The following is an 8,722-nucleotide window of genomic DNA, read 5'->3' on the forward strand; positions in this document are numbered from 1 at the left end:
TTGGTGCAGATTGATAAGAGTGAATAGTGGAACAACAACACTAAAAGGGCCAAAATTTTAAAAGAAAATACCAAATATTGATGAGGCCAAAGGACAACTTAAACTGCCAGATAGAGCTGGTAGGGGTATCAGTTGTAATCATTACTTTGAAAACCTGCTTGGCATCATCTATAAAAGCTGAACACACACATTTTCGAGGCATACTTAGAAACATACCCTTGTAACACAGACTCAACACAAATGCATGGTTGTGCACCCTCGATAAAAAAATTAATCATTATGGTTTCAAACTGGAAACAATCCAAATGTTTATTACAAGCAAGTGGATGAATTGAGAATGCCAGATTCATAAAATGGTGGCCACCTCAGAGAGTCGGGGACCTGGGGCGGCAAAGGAACAGAAAAAGAGATGACAGTAGAGTGAGGCACAGAGGACCCCAAGCAAACAGCCCGAGGTGCCGAGGTTTATTTTCCATACTCTTACATACCTTCTACAGCGATATAGATCTATAATGGTTTACAGCAGGGGCGTAGTAAGGCACATTCCTCCATGTATACAGGATTAGTCAAGCACGTAAGAATCTTTTAAAACAGAATAAAGGAACAGAGGGGAGTGCCCAGTGTGCTGTTTACAGGACAAGGGAACAGAGGGGAGTGCCCAGTGTGCTGTTTATAGCGGGCTTCCTATCTACAAAACATCTTCTGCTGTGTACTTTGGAACTGACCACACACGTCCCAAGGGCATTTCACTCTGATCCTTTCAGGTTATTTTTAACCCTGCAATCTCGAGTTTTCTCAGAGATCTCGGAGTCTGAACATGCACCAGTGGTTGTTGTGGCGTTCTGTTTCCCACAGGTCCCCCTTTCTTTTTTCAAATTAGCTGCTGTCATAAGCACTCTGTGATGGAGATTTTGGGCATTGATTTGTTTTTTGAGGGTACAGTATCCAGAATCCAGACCCCCATACGGGCCTGGAGAAGAAGGATGGAATCCGTACTGCGGAGAGGCGCATGTCACCACCGCTAACATAGCCAGGAACAAATGTTCAGGGGTTTTGGTAGATCTGGTTGTCTCCAGGACTCGCTCCGCCCTCTGAGTGAGGGTCTTCAGTTGCCCCCAAGTTGGGGGTATTGTCGGGGACAATTTTCATTTTCGAGGTCTCTTTCAAGGAGAGTGTTGCCATCTCTCGGACAGGGGGTTGGGTAGTCAATCCCTGCAGCGGCTGAGACACCTCTTCTGTTGTCTTTATCACTGGTCCTGGGCCGGACTTTTCGAAGAGGTATCCAAATTGCTCGACTGGATCCATCTGGAATGATACAAGCATAACCAGGGCCTCGGATAATTAATTTCCCAGGCAACCAATTATTTTCCTCATTTTTTATCTACACGCGTGCGTCCTGAGTTGAGATTGAGGCTGGCGAGAAATGCTTTGTCAGCTCTAGTGTAAGGTTCTCCTTGGGGTAAGTTTAAAAATTTAAAATAAATAAGGTTTGTGCCATGACGTCTTGGGGAGATTCCCCCTTTCTTTTTAGACATAGTTTTACGGAGTTGTTTTTTTAATGGTGGCATGCGCCCTTTCTACTACAGTCTGTCCTTGAGGATTATAAGGAATACCTGTGATATGCTGTATTTGCCATTCTGCAAGGAATTCTCATACTTTCTTGCTAGTATATGCTGGGCCATTATCTGTCTTGATACAAGTAGGTAATCCCGTAATAGTGAAACATTCAAGTAAATGAGAGCCTTTTCTCCCATCAATGGAGTAGCATGAAGAAACCCTGAAAAGGTGTCTATTGTAACATGAATATATGAGACGTCCGAAAGGTGGGAAATGAGTAACGTCCCGTTTGCCGAATACAATCAGGAGCTGTGCCTCTGGGATTGATGCCCGCCGGATGCTCAGTTAAATGTAGAGGTTGACAAATAGGACAGAAGAGACTATTTGCCTGGCAGAGCGCAAGGGTATTTTATAGTGTGAATGTAAGCAGTTGGCACTGGTATGAAGATGGGCATGTTCTACTTGTGGAGTTTCAAAAATAGGAGTAGCCAATAAATCAGCAGACTGATGTCCCCGTGCAAGAGGTCCAAGGAGGTTAGAATGAGAGCGGATATAAGTAATGAACAAAGGGTGAGTTCGAGATTGAATTTCTAATTGTAATTCCTGAAGCAAAGGTTAATGATAGAATGAGTTGTGGAAATAAGAGCTGTTTCCAAAGGCGCAACAATGCCAACTACGTAAGCAGAATCAGATATGATATTCATAGGATAATGAACATTCTGCAATAAGAACAATAAAGCTGCAAGTTCGACCTGTTGAGCAGAAGTGTAAGGGGTTTTTATGGAGTGTTGAATAGCGGGGCCCCAGACTCCGGCGTGCCCAGAGGAAGAGCCATCAATAAAGTATGTAGGAGCTGAGGGGATTGGGGCGTTGCGAACTCTGTGATTTATAACCCTGGCAGTGCGCTTTAGGAAGTCCCATAGTTCACCTGACGGATAGTGGCAACCTATGCACCCAGTATAATCAGCAAGAGATATCTGCAGATCAGTAGAGAAAGGAAAGATTTCCTTAAAAAATGTGGAAGAGATAGGTAAAACAACGAGCGCTGGGTCAAAACCAAGAATTTGAATAGAACGCTTTTGTCCTTGAAGAATGAGTGAAGCGACAAGAGATAGATATGGAGTAACAGTTTGAGAAGTTTTTGTATGTAAAGTTACCCATTTGAGAGGTTTGTCTTCTTGTGCTAAGACACCAGTGGGAGAATGAGGGGTAGGGAAAATAAGCAGCAGGGGGAGAGAATCATCATAACTGTAAGCAAAGGCAGTTTTTAATCGCTCCTCAACAAACTGCAGTTTGGCCTCTGCCTCTGAGGACAAAGCGCGAGGACTATCTAAAGCAGAATCACCTTGTAAAGTGTTAAATAAATTTTGTAATTTATAAGTTGGAATCCCGAGGAGAGGGCGAATCCAATTAATGTCTCCTAGGAGTTTCTGAAAATTGTTAAGCGTAAGGAGGGTATCCCTACGAATTTGCATTGTTTGAGGTTTCACTGTGGTTCTATCTACCACAGTGCCTAGATAAGAAGCCGGAGTAGTTGTTTGGATATTCTCCGGGGCTGTTATGAGACCCGCAAAGTCAAATGTTGGGAAGTGGCCTGATACACTCTTGTAATTTGGTTTCAGTTTGTGATGCCAGCAAAATATCATCCATATAATGAATGATATACGATCGAGGATAATGATCTCTTACAGGTCTGAGGACCTGGCCAACATAATACTGACACATGGTAGGAGAATTAGTCATGCCTTGTGGCAAAACTGTCCTCCATTGATATTGTCTCATTGGTTCCTTATTGTTAGTGCTGGGAATTAGAAAAGGCAAATTTCTCCTTATCCTCAGGGTAAATGGCTATGGTATAGAAACAATCCTTAAGATCTATTATCATCAATGGCCATTGTTTGGGAATGGCTGTAGGAGTGGGTAACCCAGACTGCAGGGCACCCAGAGGCTCCATGATGGGATTAACATTCCGAAGGTCCATAAGAGCCTCCACTTACCTGATTTCTTTCTGATAACAAAAATGGGAGAGTTCAAGGGGGTTTGCGAAGGCTCTATATGTCCTGCCTGCAATTGTTCTTGAATAATTTGTTCTAAGGCCTGCAATTTTCCTATCAGAAGGGGCCATTGAGGAGTCCAAACCGGGGAGGAAGTTTTCCATGTTATTTTAATAGGGGCAGGCCTCTTTTCCTCAACGGCCCCTAGAAAAAAAGGGTAACCCAGTCCAGCCCTGTGAGTTTGTCCTTGGGCAATGATAGGCTCCTTTATTCCTTGACCTTGTCTGCCTAAGCCCTGTCCTGGCTCATAGCCCATTTTTGTCATGATTTGATTAGCTGGTTGACTTGGGGGGATGATTAGCTCAGCTCCCCATTTTTGCAAGAGATCCCTTCCCCAAAGATTAATGGGGGTATTTAAGATGAAAGGCTGGATAACTCCTTCTAATCCGTCTGGTCCCTCACATTTAAGTGGCACACTACTTTGTCAAATTTCTTCTGCCATCACAAAACCTATTCCTTCGACCGAACTAGAGGCTGCTTGCGTGGGCCAGGTATTAGGCCAATGCTGGGAGGCTATTACTGAAATATCGGCTCCAGAGTCTACTAGACCTGAGAAAGTCCTTCCTCTAATTTTAAGAGTCATAGAGGGACAATCAGTCTGAGTCAATAATGAAGCCTATTTAACTGTGAGGGGATCAATACTACCGAATCCTCCTCATCTGATCTGTTGGGACTGACCAATTTGTACATAGGGTAGTAATAATAACTGGGTGATTCTATCTCCTCCCATAAAAGTCCAGGGAACCCGAGTCTGTGGGATCACCATTATTTCTCCTTCATAGTCAGAATCTATTACTCCAGTCATCACCTGGATTCCTTTAATATTTATGCTAGATCTTCCTAGCACAAGACCCATGGTTCCTCGTGGTAAAGGTCTGTAAAAACCCGTGGGTAATTTTTTGAGGCCCAAGACCAGGGTGAAGACTGACTGTAAAAGGAGTGGTTAAATCTACTGCGGCACGTCCCTGGGTGGCGGGACTGAGTGATAACACGGAGGGTTTATGTGCGCAGTGGGAAGTTGCTGCTGGAGAGGCGACATATTGAATCCCCCGTTGTTGTTCAGGGCCCGGGGGTGGCCCTGCATCCCATTTCCCGACCTTAATGGGGGTGGGTTACCTTGCCTGTCAAATTTGGATTTGCATTCCTTGGCCCAATGTTTGTCTTTGCCGCAAAAAGGGCAGAGGCTAGGGGCACTTTTAGAAAGGGAATTGGCTCTAGGTTGGGGGGCTTTACGGCATTCCTTCTTGACATGTCCTACTTTCCCACAATGATAACATTTTATATCCTGTTGTTTTTGTAGGGCCATGAGTCGAAGGGAGGCTATCCGAGTTTGATGTGTAAGAGTGCCAATATTTCTACGTAGACGAAGATAATCGAGAATACCTCCTGTTTCTCTATGTGGCCGGATGGCCACTTGGCAGTCCTCATTAGCATTTTCAAAAGCAAGCTGTCTTAGCAAGTGCTCTTTAGCAGGTTTATTATCGACTTGGCGGTCAATAGCCATTTTGAGCTGAGAAATAAAATCAGTATATGCTTCTGTAGGGCCTTGCACAATTTTTATACAACTTTGTCCCACTTCCCCTGAAGGGGTTAGCTTTCCCCAAGCTGTGAGGGCAACTTCAGATACCTGTACTGTGGCTGTGGGTGGGGTGTTAACCAATTGCTTTCAAACACCTGGAAAGGGGCCAGAGCCAGTGAGCATTTCAAAGAAATATGATGCATGGCTGGGTTAGCCTGATTCGCCCAGGCTTTCATATAGACAGCATCCGATAACCACATTTTCCGTTGTAATAAATCCTGTGGCTTAAGGCAAGCCCATGCAACCATATGCCAATCATAAGGGATCCACTTTCCAGAATTTGCCCAAGCTTTCAAAATCTCTATAGTATAAGGTGCTGTGGGACCATACAAGTGGCAAGCCTTCTTCAGTTCCCTTAAAGCACTTAAATTTAATCCTTCATAGACAGGACCAGCAGCTTGTGTTCTGTCTATGGGGAAAGCCATAAATAGATCATTAGCCCCTTGCCGTCGGAGTTCCTTTTTGCAAGGTGAGAGAGCTAGAGAGGATCGTTTGAGAGGGAATAAATCTATCGTGGAGGGAGGTTGATCATCTTCAGTGGGGTCCTCCATTAAAAGCGGAGGGGCCGTGGGTGATGGCCGGGACTGTGAAGCCGTGAAAATTTTTTACTTTCAGTCTTAGCCTTTTCTAAAGCCCCATCATCTAATTCATATGTATGTAAAGAGTTGGTAGTTTCTTTAGCAACCTCAGCTGGGGATAACTTATCCCCAACTTCCATAGCATTGATCACTGCTCGTACTAAAGCCCAAATGGGCCAGAAATCAAGGGGAATCATTTCACCCTGTCTCATAGCCCTCAAGACATCATTTTTTACTCAGACCCAAGTCTCCTCATCTAAGGAGCCTTCCTCTGGAAACCAAGGATTATATTCAACTACTGTTTCCAAACATTTTTCTATGCACTGCTTAGTAACTTTAGCTCCATATTCTTTAAGAAAATGATGTATCAATGCAGCAAAACCTGATGCTTTCGAATTTGATTCCCTCATAACCCTGTAATAAACTTTCCTACTTACCACCTTCTGTAGGGTTCTATCGCTGGCCGATCACTCCTCGACGGGGGCTTCAGGTCCCTGTTTGGGCGCCACTTGTCGACCTCAGAGAGTCGGGGACCTGGGGCAGCAAAGGAACTGAGAAAAAGAAACGACAGTAGAGTGAGGCACAGGGGACCCCAAGCGAACAGCCCGAGGTGCCGAGGTTTATTTTCCATACTCTTACATACCTTCTAGAGCGATATAGATCTATAATGGTTTGCAGCAGGGGTGTAGTAAGGCACATTCCTCCATGTATACAGGATTAGTCAAGCACGTAAGAATCTTTAAAACAGAATAAAGGAACAGAGGGGAGTGCCCAGTGTGCTGTTTACAGGACAAGGGAACAGAGGGGGGTGCCCAGTGTGCTGTTTACAGCTGGCTTCCTATCTACAAAACATCTTCTGCTGCGTACTTTAGAACTGACCACACACGTCCCAAGGGCATTTCACTCTGATCCTTTCGGGTTATTTTTAACCCTGCACTCTCGAGTTTTCTCAGAGATCTCGGAGTCTGAGCGAACACGCACCAGTGGTGGTTGTGGCGTTCTGTTTCCCACAAAATGGAATCATACACTGGACGAAAGTAAATCACTCATAGCTCAACAAAAACACTCAGGTGACTTATCAAAACAATACTGAGTTGAATAGAAGGCAGGCAAAATAAAAAACTCACATAATGTATTATTCCATTTACTATAGGTTCATAAGAAAGGAAGATTGCTCTCGGTGTTGACCCTCAGGATAGTAGTTAACTTTGAGAAGGAGAGAGTAGGATTGAAGGCAGAACAAGTGACTTCTATTTCTTGATGTAGATATTAATTACATGGGTGAATCACTTTGTGAAATTTCATGAAACTGAAATTTATGATGAATTCTACATGTGCATTATTCTTTGATAAGCAGCTGTTGTTGTTAATGTCAGCGTGAGACAAATCAGCATTAGCATCATTTTCTGATCATTTTGATCGATCCCTTAACTCTCTAACACTCTCTCATATAACTTATTTATGTCCCTGGATATCTAGAAGTATTTTTAAGTTGTTTCCTTAAAATTCTATAAGGAGAACATATAGGATGATTGATATGTGGAACTGGCCTTCAAAATTATATAGACATTAATTTAAATATTCTACAACTTGGTGGACCTGGTATTTTCATTAAAGTGTTAACGAATGACTTAATTTAGCCATTTCCACAGAAACAATTGCTTCAGACAAAAATAATGTAAAGATGAATAAAGCACAGACCATCTCTTATGAAACTCACAATTTGGAAGGGAAACTTAAATAAAGATATTATTATAATATAACACAAAAAATTGTGCAGGGTAGTTTGGAAGAACAGAATGTATTTTGTAGGATAATAAAGAAACTCTAGGAATGTGATGCTACCAAAGAAAAAGCACATGTTGAACCTAAAAGACACCACTGAAGGAAGTGGGGAAAGAGAGCTCTGAGAAGTTGGGATTACCAGAGTAGAAAGAATGGCACAGGGAACAAAGGAAGGACAGTTAAGTGACAGGGGCAGGACAGTGAATATGGGTATGTCTGTCTTAGTTAGCTCAGTCAGCCATAACAAAAAATACCACAGATGGGATGGCTTGAATGACAGACATCCATTTCTTATAGTCCTGGAGGCTGGGAGGTCCCAGATCAGGTGCAGGCAAGGTAGTTTCATTCTGAGGCCTCTGCTGTGGGCTTGTAGGGGGCCACTTCTCACTCTGTGCTCCCATGAGCTCTCTGCACATGTGTGGGGAGAGAGATTGTATGTGTGTGTGTGTGTGTGTGTGTGTGTGTGTGTGTGTGTGTGTGTGTGTGTGTGAAAGAGAGAGAGGGAGAGAGTGAGTGAGTGAGCTCTGGTGAATCTTTTAAGGACACTAATACTATTGGATCTGGGACCCTGCCTTACAACCTCATTTAAACTTAGTTACCTTCTTATAGGCTCTATCTCCAAATACAGAAACATTGGGTGTTAGTTCAATGTATGAATTTGGGGGGAGGAGGGACAAAATTCAGTCCATAGAAATGTAAATATTTAGTGCTTATTTTTAATTAAATTTACATAAAATGTACAAACCCCATATAATGAAGGTCATAAATATTTAATGATTTCTTTCTTTCTATCTCGTTCTTTCTTTCTAACTCTCTAGTTACTAAGAAGGAGAGAGAGATGTCATGTACGTGATAGTTACTTTAATAGTTTCAACATGTCATGTCTTCCTAAATTGATCTATAAATTATATGTATTTTTCAATTAAGAATTCTAAAGACAAATTTTAAGATAGTACATTTAGAAAATCTTTAATGACAGCCAATAAAATTTTGAAACAGGAGAGTAATGAAAGAGCTTATTCTTCCATATATCAAAAGGTACCATAAAATTATAATAATTAAAACTGAGATATTCATGAAGAGATTAGTAAAACAAAATAAGGCAATATAAGTAGAACCATGAACATGAACTAATGTTAGATCTCTATCTCACAATGTACAAGAATAAA

At 42.4% G+C, this 8,722-nt stretch overlaps 1 long non-coding RNA gene across 1 annotated transcript; it reads right to left on the reverse strand.

The window, feature by feature from the left end:
• Positions 1–579: 579 nt before the first annotated feature.
• LOC113929406 lies at positions 580–6,637 on the reverse strand. Its single transcript, XR_003522177.2, has 3 exons — positions 6,412–6,637; positions 6,206–6,319; positions 580–1,305 (listed from the first exon to the last, which is right to left on the reverse strand). It is a non-coding gene; the product is annotated as an uncharacterized LOC113929406 (long non-coding RNA).
• Positions 6,638–8,722: the final 2,085 nt, after the last annotated feature.

This window comes from Zalophus californianus, chromosome 5, assembly GCF_009762305.2.
Source record: "Zalophus californianus isolate mZalCal1 chromosome 5, mZalCal1.pri.v2, whole genome shotgun sequence".
NCBI classification, from domain to species: Eukaryota; Metazoa; Chordata; class Mammalia; order Carnivora; family Otariidae; genus Zalophus; species Zalophus californianus.